The sequence below is a fragment of the Haliaeetus leucocephalus genome, unplaced genomic scaffold (genome assembly GCF_000737465.1).
Source record: "Haliaeetus leucocephalus isolate CR32 unplaced genomic scaffold, Haliaeetus_leucocephalus-4.0 Scaffold205, whole genome shotgun sequence".
Classification (NCBI taxonomy): domain Eukaryota; kingdom Metazoa; phylum Chordata; class Aves; order Accipitriformes; family Accipitridae; genus Haliaeetus; species Haliaeetus leucocephalus.
The window spans coordinates 484,641-507,743 of NW_010972641.1; the positions used below are offsets into that span (position 1 = coordinate 484,641).

At 39.0% G+C, this 23,103-nt stretch overlaps 1 long non-coding RNA gene across 1 annotated transcript; it reads right to left on the bottom strand.

Annotated features, from left to right (window-relative positions):
- Positions 1-7,211: 7,211 nt before the first annotated feature.
- Positions 7,212-21,987, bottom strand: LOC104830888. Its single transcript, XR_774263.1, has 3 exons — positions 21,977-21,987; positions 18,323-18,327; positions 7,212-7,343 (listed from the first exon to the last, which is right to left on the bottom strand). It is a non-coding gene; the product is annotated as an uncharacterized LOC104830888 (long non-coding RNA).
- Positions 21,988-23,103: the final 1,116 nt, after the last annotated feature.

Genomic DNA, 23,103 nt, shown 5'->3' on the forward strand with positions numbered 1-23,103 from the left:
AATTCAGGCTCTATACATCTAAAGGGAAAGAAAAAAAATTGCTGCAGAGCTTCAATTACCCACCTCCAGATATTTATTAATATAAATTAACATTAATGTATAAAAAATAAAATGCAAAAGAAATATTTCAAGCTCGGCTATCTCTAACAGACTATTTGATATCTATAACGCAGGTACTGGGAACAGTTTCAAAAGGCTGGCACTCACTTTAAAACACATCCAGAACATTTTGCCTGAACAACATGTAGGAATGAGACTAACACAATTTCTACATTAAATGAAAACAGCTACAACGAGTATGTCAGGCAACCTGTTAACGCCTTGTCGGAGAACTCTTGCAGTCCTATCGCATGCGGTTGTATGTCCACGCACCTGCTATTCTGCCACTTCACAGATTCCACTGAAATGAATAGGAGTTATTCAATAACCTTTAGATTTGTTCATTGTTTCAAAAGCAGGACTCAGTTTTTAAAGGCAAGAGCATGCAGATCAGAGGTCTGCTTTCCTGATACCCTGTAGAGTTTCCTGATTTAGATTTCTTATAAAGCAGCTGCAGCAAAGCAGCCTGGGAATCAAATGCCATCTCTGCATCTGAATGCTGTTAAGCAGCTCCCATGGCATTTCTCCCCGACTCTCAGTGTGTGTCTGTCACTGAGCTCACTCCCAGAGATAAAGCAGCAAATGTGTACTCCTGCGGGAAAGAGTGTTGAGTAAAAACCCTTCCTGAAGCCCTAAGAACACTGCAGCGCAGTCGATCATTGGGCCTTCAATCAGTGTGCCCATCTCACCTTATATACAGAAGGTTTTGCAGTGTATGAGTGTTTGGTAGGGATAACCAAATGTTTAATATATACAGAGCAAAATGAATATCTATGCATAAAAGGCTTAGCAAATTTCACTGGATAACACAGATTGCCACTGCTCAAAACCCCAAAACAATCCCCCCTCTGCTTTGCTAAGTAATCTTAGTGTTAAATGCCTGACAGTTTTGAAGTATGTATTTTATTTTTCTGTACCCATTTGTGTCTATAATTAAATAGCTTCAGCCAATTATATTGATATCTGCTAAATATCACTGGTTTATTAGTCTGTCTGTAGAGGATGCACCTACCTTAGATCTAGGTTACTCTGCTATGCAAAAAATATTATTTCCAGTTACAGTCAGAATACCATAGCAATTCTTTCAATACTAGAGAAGTAAATGGGTAGAAGGAAAGAACCTGAAGGACAGGCCATCAGTTAACAAAAGCCAAGGAGCCAGTGCCGGGCAGACACAGCCAAAAGGCCCAGTTAGAAGAGGAGAAGGTACTCACACACGAAGGGATGCTGAGCCCAGCAAGCAAGAATGTCCACCTGCAGGTGTTGGGTCTGTGTAACAGCTATTATCTTTGGAAGAGGGTTTGTTTGCTTTTTTGAATATGCACCCAATATTAAAAAGCATAATATAAACATGGAAAATTATTCCAGCCACAGACACTGACATGCAAAAAAACCCCCAAAACCCTGAAAACAAAACTTTGCTGGTGTTAAACACAAGCCTGTGGGCAGAACTACCCAAAACCAGCAATCCGTCAGTTTGTCTAACCTCTGAATTTAGGGAGAACTTCAAAAACCTATCAGTAACAGGACTGCCAAAAGAGAGCCAGCAACAAATATCATGGGCTGCCTTGGGCCTAGAGACAGTGGCAATTCCTCCTGCCAGAAACCTGAGGAAGCTAAAAATGAACCAGAAGGCAGGATATTACAATATTCACATTCTCCACTCTCCTCCACCACCCCACCCCCACTCCCCCCCCAAAAGAGAAAAAGGCCACAAAAATCCTCTGCAGCTTCCAAGTTGCATTTCATTCCCTTTTGTAAAGGAAGTTCCAGGTCAGCTCCCAGAAGTTGCAGAAAAGCTTTTTTGAGTTTAATAATCCAGAGTTAATTGCCATTCATTTGGCAGGTTTGGTGCATAAGGCAGGTCAGAATTAATTTCTCGCTTAACCAAGGCTGAAATTCACATTTAAAGTATAAAAAGTTATAGCTGCTACTGAAGTCTCATTCAGAGCGAGATGATCGCAGCAAGAACTTGTCCTGAATACAAAAAGCATCTGGGAACATGTACTGTCTCAAACAAAGATGAAAGGTGAAAGAGAAAAATAAGAAATAACCTGAATTCATCATGAAGGGCCAAACCCACCTCTGCCTGCCTGTGTGTAGCTGCTGTCAGTGACAAGAGAATTGAGCTCTAAACCACAGCTTCTGCATCAGCTGGCACTCTGGGCCGCTTGGTGCACAGCTGATTAGAATCATATAATCAGGTGAAAAAGGTTTCACAATGGCCCTAAATGTGGTTGCTATCAGAAAGAGGCTCAGAGGGATAAAGATCAATTACTTTTAAGTAACATTCAGTGAGATACGTTAATATTTCCATCAAGATAGGGAGAGGAAAGTAAGTCTGAGGAAGCAGAGGCAGGATTTAAAAAATGAATACAGCAGCACTTTCCATGATAAACTTTTCTGGAGAAAGAAAACACTGGAAATAAAATAAGACAGCATCTGTAAATAATTGCATTGAGTATTAAGCTTTCCTTAAAAGAGAACACAGAACTATGAAAGTTTAAATAAACATTACAAAACAAAAATATTGGACACAAAAATGCCTTGTCCTAGGATGCCCTACTTCAATGAAAATATTCTTCCATACTTTCTTTTTATTGTGCCACCTGCCTGTTGCCATCTGTTTTTTCTTGTCCCACTACTATATTTTTAAGGTCACTGGGCAGAAGAGGACACTTTTTTCATTGTGTGTATCATGTCAGATTTTAAAAAAAAATTTAAAAAAAAGAGACTCAAGTGTCCAAAGTAGACTTGTTGATTAGGCACTTCCATCCTAAAAATGCAATGTAAAAAATCATCACTTTCTGCCTGAATCTAAAGATATGCGATATAGACATGTTGCTTTGACTTTCAAATTCTCTAGACATTTTGCATTATCTAATCCTTGTTGGGATTAGGTATTTTGGCATTGCTTTGCCTGTCTCTCCAAGAGGGCCCACTTAACAATGTTCTTGGAGTGCACATGCTACAAAGTCAGGCATATATAAATTGCCATTTTGTGAATTCAGGCAATGATTCATATTTTCATTACTTTCAGGTATGGAAAAATAAGTAGAAAAGGTAGTTCTGAAGGCAACAGTGGCATATTTACCTACAGGCATATCCTGGTTTCAGCTGGGATAGAGTTAACTGTCTTCCTAGTAGCTAGTACAGTGCTATGTTTTGAGTTCAGTATGTGAAGAATGTTGATAACACTGATGTTTTCAGTTGTTGCTCAGTAGTGTTTAGACTAGAGTCAAGGATTTTTCAGCTTCTCATGCCCAGCCAGGGCACCTGACCCAAAGTGGCCAACAGTGTATTCCATACCATGTGACGTCCCATCTAGTTTAGGAACTGGGAAGTGGGGGCAGGGATTCGCCCCTCGGAGACTGGCTGGGTGTCGGTCGGCAGGTGGTGAGCAATTGCCCTGCGCATCATTTGTACATTTCAATCCTTTTATTACTACTGTTGTCATTTTATTAGTGTTATCATTATCATTATTAGTTTCTTCTTTTCTGTTCTATTAAACCGTTCTTATCTCAACCCAGGAGTTTTACTTCTTCTCCTGATTTTCTCCCCCATCCCACTGGATGGGGGGGGAGTAAGTGAGCGGCTGCGTGGTGCTTAGCTGCTGGCTGGGGTTAAACCACGACAAGGCACCTTTCATGTAAACAGGTCCTCAAGTTTAGGCTCAGAGGAATGTCTAAAAAGGACCAACGTGCAAGAGTGATGCTGCTTGTTGCATGCATCAAGAATAATGTTGAGAATGTTCTGCTACACCATATGGACAGGACAGATGCTCTGGTAAAGGAAATGCCAGAGGCCACATTACCATTCCTCTGTTTTCTTCCCCTACTCTTCCTCTCACACTTGCTCTCTACTCCCAAAATACCTATAACTCATTGACTTCTTCAGATATGATGGAAGGCAAAATTCTGGGTGCAACTGTAAAAGCCACAAAACCAGTATTTTAGGTAGCAACAGAAGCAGCTAACTGGAGTTCACACTATTTCCAAGGGCTTGTTAAAGCCATACAACCCTGCTTAGTTTGGAAGCAGATAAACTGTATGAAAATGTGGCTGTAATAGTCATGTTCACCCAGGAAGCAAAATATACTGCTAAAGGCATTCTTAGACTGGTTTAATTGCGTCCATACTCAGAACTGGATTCGTAAAAATATTTCTACATAGCAGTAGGAAAAAAAAAATTTACAGACAAATACTTTGTACTGGCATCACTTCAGAACAAATCAAGCCTCCGCGTACATAGAGTCTATCTGCCACCTCATTGATAGGAAAAAGATTGTCCTACACTGAAAGGTCACTGGATGTCAGCAAAGATCTCAAAGCTGCAAAGTAAGTCCAGCATGACCATTTCTCCACACACTGTTGTTCTCTCATCCTCAGGGCACCAGTGGTATTGTTACTACCAGACTGATCTTTCCGACTATCTACCACTGAATTTTCCAAACTGTAATGCTTGCCTTTACAACACAGGACCAGGCAGTTCACAAAATAATGCTAGAATACATAATATATTCTAACACAAATAAAAATGTCATATACAGGTGTCCAGTAAACGCAGTCAGTTTAGAGACCATCAGAAAAGTGCCAAACGTATATATATTTAGAAGTCAAGCATGTGTCTGGCCTCAAAGGTTACCTTACAATTTGAATCATAATTCCAATGAAATAAATGGCATTATTCCAAAATCATCATGGTTTATCAGATAAGCGGATGGTTACCCAACACAACATGGGATGAGATGTTTACTGAAGATGTGTCTTAGTCTCAAAGAAAAACCTAGGGGAAGTACAAAAGCCTATAAAATACTTTTTATTTTAAAGTAGTTTTTGCTTTCTGGCAGACAAAAGTGGATGAAAGTATGTGATAGGACAGATATATCTTTTATTATATCAAAAAAATTATTCTTCTTTATTCTGCTTTTCCCTAGAAAATTCAAGAGAGGTAGTCAAATTATAACATCCAGCTTAACGTGAGATTAACTAGAATTTCAAAATTGTGTTGAAATTGTTGAAGGTGCTTGGACTTTTATTCGATAGTTCTTTAACTGAAAATCAAACGTTATTCAAAGCAAAAGTCTTTTTTTAAAAAAAGATTAATCATCCTTGTTTCTCATTTAAAGTCTAGGGATGTAGCCAATCTTCTCTCTGTGTTCTCAAAGGGAGACATCTCATATTAAAAAGAAATAACAAAATTGCTCTCATCTTCTTTATACGTTGTCATGGAAGACAAGTCATCACAAGAAAAAAATTTAATGTTTCACATTTCTTTGGGTTACTTTTCAGCAATAACAGTAATGCTAAAATTTTTCTGGCGCCAACACAGAGTCTGATCTCTTGATGGTTTAACCATGGAAAGTGCATCCTACAAAGGTGTTCTTGTAATGCTACTTGGGGGGAAGAAGAAATTGAAAAGAAATTGTGCAGCAAATGAGAGAAAAAACAATATTTTATTACTCCTGCATTTTCTGATTTCCTTTGCAACCTAACATCTCTAATTAAACTCATTGTAAGTTTGGAAGCCTAGTAAATCCAGGAACTTGCTTGTGAAGTGGCATATCAAACCTCTGAGCAGCTCCTGTTCCATAGCTCTGGATTTAATAGTTTCCTTTAATAGCTTGTGTAGCTAGAAGCATTTTTGCCAATATGACTGATTTAGTACTAGCCTCAGAGCCTCCCTTCAAGCCTCACTCAAAGCTCATGATTAGTTGATGCTGGTAGCAATATAAGTGGTCTCCATGGATTCTTGAAATAAAACATTTTACGAGTCTCATCTTTACATTTGATAGGTATCAAATCTTCTCTTACATAAAACACTAAAATTTATAAGGGAATTTGCCCGTTAAGGGTTACTGGATTTGGAAAAGAAAAAACAAAACAAAACAAAACAAAAAAACACAACAAAAAAAGAGGCTCAGTAGATATAAAGAACCCTGTGGGTTAAGTGTGGATGTACCGCTCATTGCAAATGTTGCCTGACATGCTTCATTCTTCCGTAGATGGGCTGTAGGAATATGTTTGGGTTTTGTAAGCAAAACAAACTGAAACAGTGGATTCCTTATAAATTATGTGCATTATTTGTTGATGTATTTGTTAAACCTGTGGAGAGATTATAAGATTTCAAAATAGGACTGTCCTCTTGCCGTACGTTTGTACAGTGCCTAGTTCAAAGGAACGGTGATCGGATGACACTAATGCACAAATATTTGTATTGTTTCTGTTTCCTTGACTGCATAAGAAACTCTGATAAAGAAGATGGTAGAATGATTCACTTAGTAGCTGAGTAGAGAACTTTTTTGTAAAGAATAGTTAGATGTTTGGGATGAAGATATGTTAAAAAAAATTTCCTCAGGAAATCTAATTGAATAAAATGTTCCCTACAACTTAAGTTATTTTTCTACCCATGGCAAGACCTTCTGTCTTAAATTTAGTTTTCACTAATTACATTCACATGAACTGTACACATATGCTGCAAAGTATGCCACCAAATCATTCTATTTAATAGCCTCTGTACTCGGGCTCTAAAAGGAGTTTTGCAGGCTCTTTGACAGGAAAGAGACAATAATCCAATAGCTTCATCACTTTGAACTATATAACTAGGGATTTGGGAAAAAGCCCATATTAGAGCTTAAAAATAAAGTACTAAGACTGCAAGTAAAAAATACATTTACTGACAGTGCTGCTCTCCAGCCAATGCCTTTTCCCAAAATATTGTAAATTAACAGTACCTTTGTGCATCTCCCTGGCAAGTCCTGCTTGGAAAAGATTCTCAAAATAATGAGGTTTTGGTCTTATGTCATAAGTCAGCTTATTCTTCTTTTGTCTTGCAGCTGCGCTTGGAAACCAAAGCTTGCAATGAGGAATAGGTAGCCGTGAGGAAGGAGGGGAAACAAAGCACCATCCCCACGTGCTCTTACAGCTCACTCACAGAGAAGCAAAGGAAAGACCTGGCCAAAGCAGCTCCATTTGTCATCCCAGCCTACCACTTCTGCCAGATCACGATGACAACTTAAATGCCTCTATGCAAATGCACATAGCATGGGGAATAAACAAGAGGAGTTAGAGACATGCACATGCCCGCAGGGCTGTGATCTTATTGGCACCATGGGGATGTGGTGGGATGGCTCCTATGATTGGAGTGTTGGAATGGAAGGATACAGACTCTTTAGGAAGGACAGGCAGAGGAGACGAGGAGGGGGTGTCACCATCTATGTCAATGTCCAGCTGGAGTGTATGGAGCTTCGCCTGGCGATGGATGAGGAGCCAACCGAGAGCCTATGGGTCAGGATTAAAGGGAGGGCAGGGACAGGTGACAATATAGCTGGGGTCTGCTACAGACCACCCGACCAGGAAGACTGAGCAGATGAGGCCCTCTATAGACAGAGAGGAGCAGCCTTACGTTCACAAGTCCTCATCCTCATGGGGGACTTCAACCACCCCGATATCTGTTGGAGGGACAACACAGCAGGGCATAAGGAATCCAGGAGGTTCCTGCAGTGCACTGTTGATAATTTACTTCTCCAAGTGATAGAGGAGACAACAAGGAGGGGCTGGTAGGGAATGTGAAGCTCAAGGGCAGCCTTGGCTGCAGTGACTATGAAATGGTGGAGTTCAAGATCCTTAGGGCAGCAAGGAGGGTGCACACCAAGCTTGCTACCCTGGATTTCAGGAGAACAGGCTTTGGCCTCTTCAGGGATCTACTTGGTGGAATACCATGGGATAAAGACCTGGAGGGAAGAGGGGCCCAAGAAAGCTGGTTAATATCCAAGGATCACCTTCTTCAGGCTCAGGAGCAATGCATCCCAACAAAGTGAAATTTGGGAAAAACACCAGGAGCTCCTCCTGAACAAGGAGTTCCTGGACAAACTCAAACACAAAGAGGAAGCCTACAGAGGGTGGAAGCAAGGACAGGTAGCCTTGGAGGAACACAGAGAAATTGTCCAAGCAGCCAGAGATCAGGTTTGGAAAGCCAAAGCCCTGATAGAATTAAATCTGGCCAGGGACATCAAGCACAAGAAGAAAAAGCTTCTGTAGGTATGCTGGCAATAAAAGGAAGACTAGGGAAAATGTGGGCCCTCTCCAGAAGGAAACGGGAGACCTGATTACCCAGGATATGGAGAAAGCTGAGGTACTCAATGACGTTTTTCCCCCCTTAGTCTTCACCAGCAAGTGCTCCAGCCATGCCACCCAAATGACGTTTTTCCCCCCTCAGTCTTCACCAGCAAGTGCTCCAGCCATGCCACCCAAGCCACAAAAGACAAAGGCAGGGACTGGGAGAATGAAGAACCACCTGCTGTAGGAGAAGATCAGGTTTGAGACCATCTAAGGAACCTGGAAGTGCACAAGTCCATGGGACCTGATGAGATTCATCCTCGCGTCCCAAGTGAATTGGTGGATGAAGTGGCTAAGGCACTATCCATCATATCAGAGAAGTCGTGGCAGTCCAGTGAAGTTCCCACTGACTGGAAAAGGCGAAACGTAACCCCCATTTTTAAAAAAGGAAGACCCAGGGAACTACAGGCCAGTCAGTCTCACCTCTGTGCCCGGTAACAGTTTTCAACTGAAAAAGGGTAGATTTAGATTAGATATAAGGAAGTTCTTCACTGTGAGGGTGGTGAGGCACTGGACCAGGTTGCCCAGAGAGGCTGTGGATGCCCCATCCCTGGAAGTGTTCAAGGCCAGGTTGGATAGGGCTTTGAGCAACCTGGTCTAGTGGAAGGTGTCCCTGCCCATGGCAGGCGGGTTGGAACTAGATGATCTTTAATGTCCCTTTCAGCCCAAACCATTCTGTGATTCTATGACATGCTAGGCTACTTCATTAGCCTACTCTGCATACTGTAACTGGGAAGAGCTATCTGTCACAGGCCAGTTGTACTGACCTTCTTATCAAATACTCCTGTCATTCTTCATATGCTGAGCTGGGCTGTCTCTCAGCTATGTTTTGTTTGGACAGCCGACGAGCACACACATGTGGTGGGGAGGGATTATGGTGACCGGACAGCCCTCTAACTTCTGGTAGATGAGAGAGAGGAGCAGCTGAATGGAATTTCGTTTCCATCTATTCCTGTGGCTTTTCCACTTCCCTGAAAGGAAAGATTGCACAGCCTGTCCACAACTTGATGTAAGGCCCATGATAAAAGCATCCAGCATGGAATTTTTTTTTTTAAATTTTTATAAAAGATTTTTCTTTACAGCTGAAATGTCCTTGTTTTAAGAAAGAGGTCACATGTATCAAATAAGCAGCATAGCAAAAAATATGAAGCTAGATGTCTACACAAATACATTTTTCCACTTTAAACCACATTTGCATTCTCCACCTATTTTTAATAATTTTAGTATATATTAAATTATACATTAACTAGCAATGTTGAAGTGCAGCAACAGTTACTGAATTGCCAACTCATTTTGGTATCTGGGGGCAGAGACAGGAAATTAGCCAGGGGACACAAGACCAACCTCAGCTGAGCAAGACAGCCATAATCTCTCTTAACCTCATAAAATATACCTGGTTTTGCCAACATTTTCCTCTACCTATAATATATCAGAGACATCCCTAAAGGAAGGAGAGCTGCCAGCACCCATGTGGAGACTTGAAGCTAGTTTTCTCCCACTCCTGACAAGCATGAAACCATACTCTACCAAGAAACTTCAGAGGTCTGTTCCCACTAGTGCAGGGACCTGCTGCACAAGTGAACGAGTAGCCATTTCATTTCTGCAGAAAACTGATGAAGTACCATAACAATATTACTTCATTTTCAAAAGCTTCTCACTACATACTGAAACACCTTTCTTCATGCAATATTTAAAACACGCTCTAATCTTTGTGAAATGCCAATAAGCCTGCTGAGAGGCCTAAACTCTTTCATAAGGTGAAAAGTGGTTCTAACTGTTTATCTGCTTCTCCTCTCTCTTCACTGTTATTTTACCTTTCCTTTCACCTTTTCTTTCTTTTTCTGTTTCTCCTTCACCTCATTCTTTGCTAAAATTTTCTTTCCTCACCAAACCCACAGATGAAATTCAAAGGTAGCTTGTTGCAGTCCCTTCTATTAACAAGGTTTGACTATGAGTGCAAAAGGTGGTTTCTACAAATATTCACATGAACTAAACCTTCATTTTCTATGTGTATTTATGTAAGCACATATAGAGCACTCAAATTATATTTTTTTCTGCAGTATCATAGTTACATTTCAAAAGCTAAGGAAACCCAAGAAGAATATATGAGATCATAAAAGATATTAAAAAACAATAATAAACTTAGGTAGCAATGCGGCAAGGGAAGAAAAAGGAGTACAAAAGACTCCCTTTAAGAAGCACAAACACAATTTATGAGAAATTATACTACATACTTACCTAACCAAAGTGAAAAATCTTGAGAATATTTTTTAAATGAAATAACATTTCTATGAAATGAAGACTATTTACTACAGTGGTAAGTGTAGAATTGAAGTGATTCTCAATTAACGTGATTAATCAAATGAGTACATGCTGGACTACTATATTTCTCCACCCAAACCAAATATAGGATTCTCTTCAAATATATCACCAAGCAGACAGCTTACAGTTAATTACTGTAATAATTACTGTTAATTAATAATTACTGTTGTGATTTCCAATGATTCCATGAATTTGCTTGCCTTAATAGAGATAAGGCTCCAGTCCTCAAACAAACCGAAAAAGCAGATACCCTTACTGTTTAATTCTGTAAATTATGCATATCAGGAACTTTATTAATGTTAGTAGCATCTCTGAGGCAAGAGGAATTTTCAATTTGACATTACTAACACAGAGGTTTTTACAATACACAGACCTCCAAAAGCTGTTATCTAATAGCACTTGCTAACCACTTTAATACTTTAACTTTCAAGTTTCCCAGGCATGGAACCAGGAACACAACACTGTGTACCTCAGTCTCATTCCTCTCCCCACAACTTGACAGGCTCCACGTTATTTGAAGTAACGTTTTTCCAAGAAGCCTAGCATGTCAGCTAGCATAGCTTCCTCCTCCTCTTAAAAGCAATGCTCCACTCAAAGACAAGCAAATAAACTGTCCCCTTAAACAGAATGTCTCTTCTCCCTTTGACCATATAAAGGATGCAATCCATCTTTGTCCGCCAAAAATCTAAAAAGCAAATCTGCTTTCCTATGTAGACCCCAGAGTTTAGGAACAAGCTGGCTGATAAAATGCAGATGGTTGGCTGCCAGCTTCTTCCTCAAGATCGCAAAAGTCTAAACGTGCTTGGCACTACTCTGTTTTCTCAGGATTTGTTTAAGTATGGAAAGAAAACAAAGACTCCTTTAAAACTACCAAATAAACAAAAAAATACTAGTGGCTTCCTATGCTGTTTAAAAAGGCTTTACCTAACATCACCTAATCCAAACTTCTTTGATGCACCTCCTCCTTGCCAGCATCCTTTTCTTGCCATTAATTTCCTTTGACTGCATTTGAGAATCTATGCCAAGCACACATACCAATTCATGCGTGAAAGTTTTAAAAGAGCTTTTCATTGATTTTTAGCCATTCCTCCTTATTACAGAAGTCATCACACACAGCCAGGAGTCAAAGAAATAGAAAAGGGTAGATTCAAATTGAGAACTACACAAGTAAGACATCAAGTTTTCTATTAAGCAGCAGTTTAGCATCTTGGAGCAAGCAGGGATTCGGCACTATGCAATTCCAACTTGTCCCTACCTATACAGTCAAAGGAAGGCTCATGGCTAGCAGTGAGATCCAGACATAAGTACAAACAAAAAAATTATTCTTTGACTCTAGGCAAAAAGAAATAGTTACTGTCTTAATTGGTAATTTCTCCTAGGAAACAGGTCTCCAAATAAAAAAGAAACCATGAAAATAAAAGCCTGATGTTCACTTAGCTGGCTGATTCCTGTGCTGACTTTATTTGTCCCTTATTTCTGACACAATTCTATAGTAATTTTAAAATTCAGTTAATTGAACAATTAGAATTATTTGCTCATCACCACCCCACCAGGACTTAATTCCCCTTTGACAGCTCACCTTCCCATATTACCTCTCAAGATGGCCTTCAACCAGTAACTTCAGGCTCAATGTTAAAATGCCTGGGACTTTTGAGCTTGGACCTCAGCTAGAGTGAACAGATGTCTAAAAAAAATGAACATTCAGTCAGGAAATACTGAACAAAAAAAATTCCTTCAATGCATTTCTTTTAACAAGCTTCTAAGTCCTTATAGAAAATTTGCTTGTTTTCCCAAAAGATCATACACTAAAACCTGAATTTCTGGTCTTCCAGGGTCAACGGCCTGCTGCTACATTGTAGAGGCAAGCATGGCAACACACGTCTTCCATGGCTGCCTCTGTCCTTGCTCCCCATCAGTGCTGCTGGGCACTTGGACCTCAAAGTCCAAGGCTCAGCTTGCTTAAAATTTGCAAAGGAAAAATGTAAATACTTTCAAAGATATTACTATTAACTCTCCACTTCAAAACTGCTATTTTTCCTCTTCTCACAACAGAATGTTTTTTTCCCAGCCAAAATCTTCAACATTTTAGCAGCTTCAGGCTCAACTCAACCTGACTAGTACCTCAGAGCAATGGTTTTCGTGATGTAGTCTGCAAAGCACTCAAGGTTTGTGGACATCTGTAAGGATACCTTGAAAAGAAAATATTAAAAATTCAAGCTAATTGTCAGTGGGGCTTTAACTCACTATGCAGAGGTCTGTATCTTCAGTGGAAAAGCTTGAGACGTTCACAGATCAAAAAAGGTTGAAAACTACAAGCCTATGAAGTAAAATACAAGAAAGTTGAAGTGACTTGATAATTTTAGACTCAGATCTAAATATGTCTTTCTAGCCTCAGATGCAATGAGCTTCTCTCTCATTTTCCCTCATTGAGCTGTACAAACAGCTACCCCACAGCAAAGGAATGACTGCAGTCATATACAACTAATGCGGCCTGTAATGACTTGGGCTGGGGAGTGTTGTCATTTGGACTCCTTGTCCTGACAGGGTTACCCAATCTGTCAGCATGCCTTTGTTTTTGCACTGTCTTGCTGCTTATGTCTAGAAACAAAAATAACATGAGAGAAGCTGAAATCCACTATTTTCTCTTTCAGGATGAACTCTTGACACCACAAGCACAGTCTCAGCAGACCATTCTCTCTAATTGCTATGTTAATCAATATATCAAGAGGGTAAGCTCACCTCACCCATTCACACACACCCACCCCCCAAGCCCCATACCCCCCAATAAACCTCTGGCTCTGTCTGTTCTAGGAAACAAAATACTTACAGCCCAGGTGTGCGCTGTTTCTCTCCAGATAACTAGTTCCCAAGTGCCTATTTCCGTGTATTAAACCATGCACAGGGTAGGGGAAAAAAGTGAATTGGGGAAAAAAAAATTCTGTTGCACCATTAAAACGAAAGCTACCTTCCTCTCATTAACAACCCTCATTAAGGCACCCTCTGCCCATTTCACTGCTGTGTTATCTCCTTCCCCTGATGGCAGGGATGCTGAATCATGATGAGCCATAAGGACTCAAGTCCAGACCCAAGCTGTCATCTTGATTTAGGTGACAGGTTCCTAGTTTCTGGCTCCACATTTCAGACATAAATGGCACCAGTAGTCAGGCAACATTTGGGGACCGGTGTGTAGCTGTAGGGATTGCAATGTCAGGTATGGACGTTAATAAACACATTAGAGATGGCAACGGTAACTTTCCCTGCCAACAGAAAATGGAAGATTTTGGAATAACTTAGAGAAAAACACAAGAAGCCTACAAAGAATCAGAATCTAAAAATTACATATATATTTGAAATAAATATTGCAGAAGTTTATAGAAAGCAGTTCACAGATATTCCCCTGATAACATTATTTTTCTCTATAATTTACATGGCTTTCTTTTTTTGATGATGCAGGACTGTGTAGCAGAGAGTCTGCAGAGAAAACTTTCTGCTGGAATGAGGTTTTGCGTCACTATATTCAATAATAGAACCTTACATTGCAATAAATATTGAAGTGAGTTTTCAGCATATAGGGAAGTGAGCCTGCATCAAAAACTGTAAGGCATTTCTCTAACGTGAAGATATAACGGAGATTTAACAAGATGTTTCCCTTCTCCCCCTGCACATACTTACCTGGAAATAGTGAAGTATTACGGTTTTTATTACCTTTTTAAGGCTGTTTTTAGTGCTAATTCTATATATATATATATAAAAATCTGCTTTCTAAAGCATTTTGCAACCACTCCCCCCTCTCTGCCTTTTAATACACCAAGGAAACAATAACAACAGCCACTAGAGAATTGTGCTATATAGACTGAGCCACACAATGATCTGGCACTGTCATCTCCCTGGGTCATCACCTTCCTTCTAGTGACTGGCATATCTGATCCAACACAGCTCTGCTCATCTCCTCAATGGCCACTTCCCTCCCTTGGGCCTCCCAAAGGCAAACCCTAGGACTCTGTGCTTTGTCTGACACTTGCGCTCCTCAGGAGTGGCTAAGCATTTTCATGAGGAGAGGACAGAGAGGTGAAAGAAAACGTCAGTCATCACGAGAAATATTGCAGTCCCAGCTGCACTGGTGATGAAGGAAGAGTATCATTTATGTGACTTGTGCATAAATACTTTTATTTTCAGCTTGCAATACTCTGGGGGGAATGAAAGAAACGCAGAAGGGTTTGGACATCTCTGACCATTGTATTCATGAAGTTTACTCTTTGCTCCAGTGACGCAATTTTCCGGTATTTAATAGATTGGAAAAAAAAACAAAAACAAACAAACATGATTTCTCAAAAAAAAAAATCAAACCAAAAAAAACCCCCAACATATAGAAAAGGAACATATGCAATATATTATTGAGTCACTTAGAAAAACATACTTCACACTCTGCATATTAGCAATGCATCTTTACATTTTTAAGTGTTCAAGAAAAAATGCAAGAATTTCTCTTGACTTAAAAATCTTTTTTCTCCTGAACCCAAGGTTTATAGTATCCACCGTACCCTCTGGTAGCCAAACTAGACGAAGAAGCATTCCCATAACCACAGGGAGCAATGGCAGAGCTTTTCTGAGGGGAATATTTCAGTCAAAAAGAGAGCAGAGGAGAAATGTAGAGAAGAGATCTCTTCCCACATCCTGTCCTTTTGCATACCAGTAGACAAAAGAGACAAAAAAATGCTCTGAGCAACTGGATGCTGCCACCAAAATGACATCTACAAAATTTGTCTCCCTCTTCTGTGACTATGCAGTTGTTCTGCCAAAAGGAGATCCTGTAAACCAGTGATGGACAGGAAAGAATTTGCCACTTAAAACCCCTGTTAGACCTTTCAAATGTTAATGTTATCCATGAGAAAAGACCAGAAACATCTCTGCACACACGAGAAAATTTAATTCTTCCATGGTACAGCAACCAGCTCTATGAGCACCAATCTGCAACGACAATGACACTTGTTCTGCCACATAATTGTATTCACTGTCTGTTAGAAGCTCTGACCATACTCCAAAATACATATGCTATGAAATACCTTTATTTTTTAATCAACATTATCAAAATTAGGAAGTAACAGCTAAGGAAAGAGAAGGAAACACGTTACATTTGTTGCATATGTTTCTCCATGTTGTTACTTGTCTGTGTTATTTTGAGCATTATCTATTTAAAGAAATTGTATGATATGTACAAGACAGCAGGTAAAGTGATTGACTGAAAGAGTCAGATGTTAAATTGCCATATTGCCGTGGAAAGGATAAAAATATTTCTCTACCTCAATTCATTCCATAGGAAAAATCCTCTTGGATCTTACATCCTGTATCATTTTTACACTTAAAGGTTTCAAACTGAAAAAAAAGGTATAAAGGGTAGTGTTTAAAAATAAAAGCACACATTTTCACAGCTTCGTTTTCTTTTTCTTTTTTTAAGAAGAGTATAATATTGAAGGAGAAAAAGCCTGCTTGCTCTCAGTTAGGTTTACTAAATCAGTCATGAAGGCAGCTGATCTAAAATGCATCAGCTGTCACCTGCTCAGTCTCAGTTTGACACTTCAATACCTCCTCATCTTCTGAGAATGGCAGTGCTGAGACCTGAGTAAATGGTGTCTGTATGCAAACTGTCACAGAGTTTTTGGCATATCATTAGGCCTGACCTCCATGGCTGCAGTGACAACAGGGAACATTACAGCCAATTGTCATCAGAGTTAAAATTAATGTACGGGTCTCCAAATTCAGCAATGGGTGAGGTAAGCCCCACAAGTGGTGGCCAATTGATGAACTACCTAATTACAGTGTAATAATCTTAGTCCTTTGGAGAATGCAAACGTATGTCACAAATTCAAGGCACGTCTCTCTACACATCTATAGGTATCTTTTTTCCCCCTCAGCATTTATCTGGACCAAATATGACATATAAATGTCAGTATTTCCTAGTTATCAGCTTCAGCAACATTATTCAGGGCCATGAAAGGACAATCTAAGACACATTCCCAAGCAGTGACAGTCAGGGTCACACTCACAGTGGTTAGAAAAGTTGTACCTGATCATTTCAGTAGCCCAGGCACACAGACCAACACGGCATCTCTTCTCACTTTGAGATGCTGCTTTCTGCCCTGCCGCAGCTGGCGGCAGGAGCCTGCATGACTGTAGCTTGATGCTTCCAGCAGCAAAGGACCCCCATGAGGGCTGAGGGCAGCCAGCAATGTACCCCTAGGTGCCTAGGCCTAACTTGGCTAGATAGGTTTCTTCAGAGCTGTTCAACTCCTACAAAAACATGTTCTGAATAAACATAAGATGGGCTTTAAAAGATCAAAATTCATATTCAGACCCCCTCTCAATTTTTATGGTATTACTTACAACATTAACCATGTTTGTGAGCTCTAGCAAAGCTTGACTGGTTTGCATTACCCCGTGAATCTCACCTGCCCTTTGTATGACTTTATTCAGATTGCAACCTCTTGATTTGTTTTAAATTCCCAAGTCTAAAAGTGCTAAAGACCCTGATTCTCCACTACTGTTGAAGTGTCTATAATCTTTCACCAACCTACCAATATTCTCTTCAGGTGTCAGATATAAATAACTTGACTGAACGCACTAATTTTAGAGTTTCTTTGGCTAAAGCAATCATGAAAAGCAACATGACATCAAAACCCAATCAACCAGAAAAGCTACTAGACATATTTCCATCCTGGAAGAACCTGGACTGAGGGACAGTGTCTGTATTGACATCTCCCAAATACTCAAGAGCCACCAACGAGGTGTGGGATATTCAACAGGAGGACCATTACACTTATCTTTAGGCCCTAGTATTGACCCCTTTATCCAGTTATCTTTTTGCCATGATCATAAAACCAATATGACAGTGTAAAGAGTTATACAACCTTTGCCATTCTTTTGCCTTTGTCTCCAGCCATCCATGGCATTGGCACTGCCTGGTCCAAGAGCAGTTTGATCTCTTATCTTAACAAATATTGCTGGTGCTTATCTGACACTCTGCCTTGAGGTTTTCACAAAAGAAGTGTGCACCTCATGAAATTATGCTAGAGAGCATATAACTTCAAATAAAACACTGCATATTTCTAGACTAAATTTGCAAGGAGCTTTCATTGTCTTTATCAGGAGGGAAAGCTACATTTACATAACAGTTTTTCTTTACACTGCATCACTGGGTACATGACTGGTAAAAATAAAATTTTGCTGTGAAAATACTGCAGTTCTTCTTCCAGCCTACATGGAGGGACTTGTAGAAGTAGTCATGTCAGAGTTCACTACAAGCTTCAAATTAAGCAAGTTTTGCTTACCTTAGGTTTCCTTTCCACTGTGGAGGTATTTTGCTATAAAAGTGACAAATTCATATTTAGCCTTTTTATTCCTATAGCCTTTTGAAGAAGACATTTTGAGCATGATTCAAACTGATTGGTTGTATGAGTTAATAAGAGTCACAGGTAACAAAACCTCCTTATATCACCCATGAGGAAAAGAATAGTAATAAAGGTTGGATTTTATGAAATCACTTCTTTTACATAAGCAGTTTCAAGGTACTTACATCCATTTCAGTGTAAGAACCATGCTGCAGAGACCTGACAGAACTGCAAAAAGTGCTGTACTCTCACGTCCACAGAGCTCTCCCCAGAAGATAACACCTTGCAGATCATCTGAGAAAAGTTCTCCCTTACTAATATTTTTTTTATATTTTATGTCCATTAGTCATGTGGCTTGTATATAAACAGACCTTAAAGGTCTCTTTTTAGAAGGCAAACCTCAGCTAAGCAATCATTTAGCTAAAAATCTTACACATTTCTTAACAGTGATTCAGGTCTGACTCCTGTTGGCTTAATCAGGTCTATGAAAACGTAATTGGGGAAAAAAAAATATCAACAGGGCTAAATAAAGATGTATTAAAAAACCCAAGCCTTATCTGCAAGAAATGAACATACGTTCTACAGCAGTTTATGACCTAAAGTTATAGCAAGGACAAAGTGTAAATGGTCATGAGCATTACCTGAACATTTGAATGCCATGATGGAATTCAATCCCATTTGCCAAAAATCACTACTATCTCATGGATAAATAAATAAAGCAACCTGTCGCTCCACCTATAAAAGCTTCCTCAATTTTTGTTTTCATGTAGTAAATTGCAATATGAAATACATTTCTTCTAAGCTTAGAAGTTCTGTAGTGGATAGAACTTGATCAAAACCAACTCCTACTCATTAGGATGTCCCCACATAATTCATTTGTAGTCCCACTCCATACTGCCATTTATGAATTATGAGGTCATTCCTAACTGAAAAAATATTTCATCTCATGTCATCTCACTGTCATATTCCTCTACACTAGACTTCTCCACCGGTCAATCAATAGTAAAAGCAGACACAAAGTCCAGCAGTTCAGCAGATATTTGAGCTTTTCTAAATCTCTGATTCCCTTATGAGTTTGGTCATTTTCCATTGAAGACAACATAGGTAATAGCCCTGCAACCAAACCACTTGTGTAGTTGGCAGTGTAAAAATATCACACTTCCAGTAGAGGGCACTTTAAGCCCCTTCAGAAGTTATTTAGAAAAACAGAAAAACAGCTTCTCACCCCACCCCCACTCCATTTCATATTTCGTTTTTACTGAATTTCCAACCACATTTCCCCAGGCTTGATACTTTCTTATTGACACACCACCACATAGAAGGCTATAGATGTTGGGTAGCAAACAATCAAAGAAACAGAGACTCAAGAGAGTAGAAATTTTTTTTTAAAGGAAAAGGAATCTTGACATGCATATGTATTAAAAGAGTTGAGTTAAGGTAATGAAGGTTATTCTTTTAACTTTGGTTTGATTTGCAGTGAAGTAGGTTGTGAAAATTCAAACTGGTTAGAAGCGTGTATTGGTAACTGTCTGTATTTTGGAAATGTTTTTATCCCATTCCTAAGAGAAATAACTGCCAAGGTGAACGCTCTCTGAGCGCTACAATATCCATTTCTGGTTGAGTTACAGCCCTTTGGCTGTTAGCTGTTTTCAATTTATGTAACCATACACTGATATGTCTTCTCTCTTTGTTTTTTTCCCCAAACAAGAAAAAGGTTTTCTTAGTACTATAGTAAGATGATGGATCCTACAAAGTATTAAACCTACATATAATAATGACCACAAAAAGAGCCAAACATGCACAACTTAACAGCTTACAATTTTCTCTGTTCTCTGGTAAAGTATCCTTCTCAACTTTTGGGAGGGGGAAAAGGAGAGAACCTCTGAAAAACTACCATAAATCTTATTTAACATCAGCATGAGGAGACTCAGACATATTTTACATTAATGCCACAAGCAGTTATTAAGAGATTAATGATTTCTTAATAGCTGGTGTACTGAAAAGCAAAGCAGTGGACTGTTTAACAGATCGCTTACAGGCACAGTAAGTCTAAATGATTTTAACACTTTTTACTGGCGTTAATGAGTGCTATTTACCACACAATACTCCTGTATGGCTGTAATGTATATACATCTGTTAATCATTTATAATCCTTTTATCAAGCAATATCTATTAATAACGATTTAGAGTTCTTACAGAATTTAAACTCATCTCAGACTCCACTGAAGTTTTCTTGGTTTACTCCACATTTTATCTGCTCTTCTGGTTCCTACTACTGTTTACTTTGCTAGGTCTCTCTGTGTTTATTCAGTCTCCTTCAAATGAACAAATACTTTTGTAACATTAAAATGTTACCATTTTCCTATCTCCTTCTTAAAGATCATTGGAAACAACAGACCTAGCACACGACTTCACCTTTTCCTTTCTGTAACAGGTACAACAATTACAAATGCAACCACTGTATACAGAGAGAGGATATCGTATAAGTTTCACCATTAAAATAAAGAGAAAAATTCACAGCCATTGACTCTTACCAGGCCTAAAGTACAGTCCTTTCTCATCACTGTGCTGTTTTGGATAACTTGTGATGACTGATCACTGCATAGATAGTTTTTATTATTGTGAATATTTACCAGAGCTAAGAAGTTTAGGTCACTGAAGGAAGACTATTCTAAGTATGTCACAACTTCACTTAATTTTCAGACACAAACAACTTTGAAAAGTATCACACACCTATAGAATGAAAAGATAATTACAGGGTAGTGAAATGAAGTTAAATGCAGTAACTTAACGGTATGCATTGAGGAATTATTGTTCTTATGCTTCATCTGATTACAAAATTACCACTTGAGGCAGCTGTACAAATGTGACTTATATCACCTCCATGGTGCTCAGACACACAGAAATCCAAAAAGTGTTCAGCTCAGTTTCTGATGTATGCCAGTTTCTACTGCAAAGCCTGTGTAATATTTTCAGTGCTGCAAGATCTTCAGCAGAAGGAATCCCGTACTATATAAAATAGGTGTACATATAGAGCTATCAATACTTTGCATTTACAGTGCAATGGATGTGGTTTTCTTTGTTACATCCAGCACTTTCTGAAGTCAGGATGTCACATCTCCCAGTTCTTCACACCAGTTCTTTCTGAAGGGCTGGCTGATGGAGCCGCTATGGCAAAACCCTGGCTCACGTACTGCCCCAGACCCTCAGAGCCCAGCTGCAGCTTTGCTTGTCAGGAGTGTGAACACCATACAACATTCCCATCTTTCTTTTTTTCCATATTTCAAACCAGACTTAACAAGCTACAGAATTCTACTGATGCTAATTACACCTCCTTTTTCATATCAATACCTTATTTCATTCCTGTCTTGTTTTTCCTGGGATTCATTAAGTAGCCAGCCATCCACTAAACACTCTTTTCATTTTGCAGACACTTTAGTGAATTTATTCTACTTCAATTCAAAGATTCCACTCAAAGTTCTAGGAATAATTGCTAAATTAATTGTAGCACATGTGTTTATGTACTTAAAAAGACAGTTTAAAAATACAGATTAGAAAATATGTTTGGAAGATAGCTTTCAGTTTTGTAGGAGTATTTGATACTGGAAAATATTTTAAATTAGATTTTTGTAAGGAAAAAAAAAAAAGAGAATAAACTACACAATAGCAACATAAAATTCCACAATAGCCTGACAGGGTTTTTTAAAGCAATGCTTCTTTCATCGAGAATGCTACAGGGACATTTTTGACCCCATTGTGAATATCACTGCATGCCCTCAGCTGAACGCAAACGTTTATATTGTTACTACTGCCAATAACAAAATTTCACTGTAGAACTGTTAACAAATGGATCTATTTCATTATAATGATGTGCTGTCATTTTCTGTTTTGTTTTAGATTTTTCATAAGAGAAGTAGCAGGAAGCCTGTCTGCAGTTCGTTCTTTACAGATTTTCTCAATGAATCTAGATTTCAGCCTTCACAAAACAATTGTTTTGAATACCAATTGCCTTGGTATTCAAATAATTTTTGAACAATTGCATATGTTACTTACAGACATGTATCCAATTGTAAACTTTTGATCTGAATTAGATTTTGAAAACAGCTTATTAAATAATTAATAACTACTAACAAATCAAAAGATGCTCAAAGAACTTTGTGATGGAAAATATTATAAGCCTTTCACCAAACAGAAAAGCACGTGGTGCTTGGAGCCAAGGCTCAGCTTACTGTATGGGAGTGGACACAGCTCTAGCTGAGACCCTACCAGCAATGAGTGGAAAAGAGCAAGTGCTTTCATGTTTCTTACCATCTATGTTTCCATTGATACATAGCAGGAGGCGACTGGTTTTTTTTCACAAGAACATGACACCACTGAAGCTCACCAAGAAAACAGGAAACCCAAAGGGATCCACTGCCAACCTGTGTGCTCCAAGCCCACGAGGAACAGCAATACAGCACAACTTCGATTTAAAGAGCTACTACAGTATCAGAAGTCTTTAATGCTACCATTAATTGAAAAAATTGCAATGCTGGGATGAGTTGCATCTCTGTCCAGGTCCATCTCCTCCCAAATTTCATGTAATAAATGAAGACTATGCCTCCAGTGGTTTTGTTCATCCATCACCACATCAATGATTATTACAGCCTTACAAAGCAAACAACAGAAAAGCTTAATTTCAAGGAATATTTATGGCAAGTGAAACACATTCAAACTTGACTAGATGAGGAACCAAATAAATCCGATGTTTGCTCATACAGAAGTTTTTTTAAAAAATACAGGTTTAAATTATCAGTGCTGAAGTAAAGGAGTATAATTGCCAGCACAGGAAGGAATAAACACTGGTTAATAAAATCAGAATCAGATACATTACCTAGATAAAAAGACTATCATGCAGACTATCCAACTGTCATTATAGGTTAGTTCACTATAGCGTGACCTTCAGTACTGCCCAAGCTAATTATACATGCCTGCAGTGTCTTAAATATTCTGCAATTTAAAAGCAATAAGCTTAAAATAACCTGCAGTTTAAGAACAGTGGGCTGGAGGGAAAAAAAAAAAAAAATCAACCAAACAAACAAATAAAAAACCCCACCACATCACTGTAAAAAATCTGAAGGCTAATGCTTAATCAGGCAGGGTCACTGTCCCTTAAAGACAGGAAAACTGCAACAACTAAA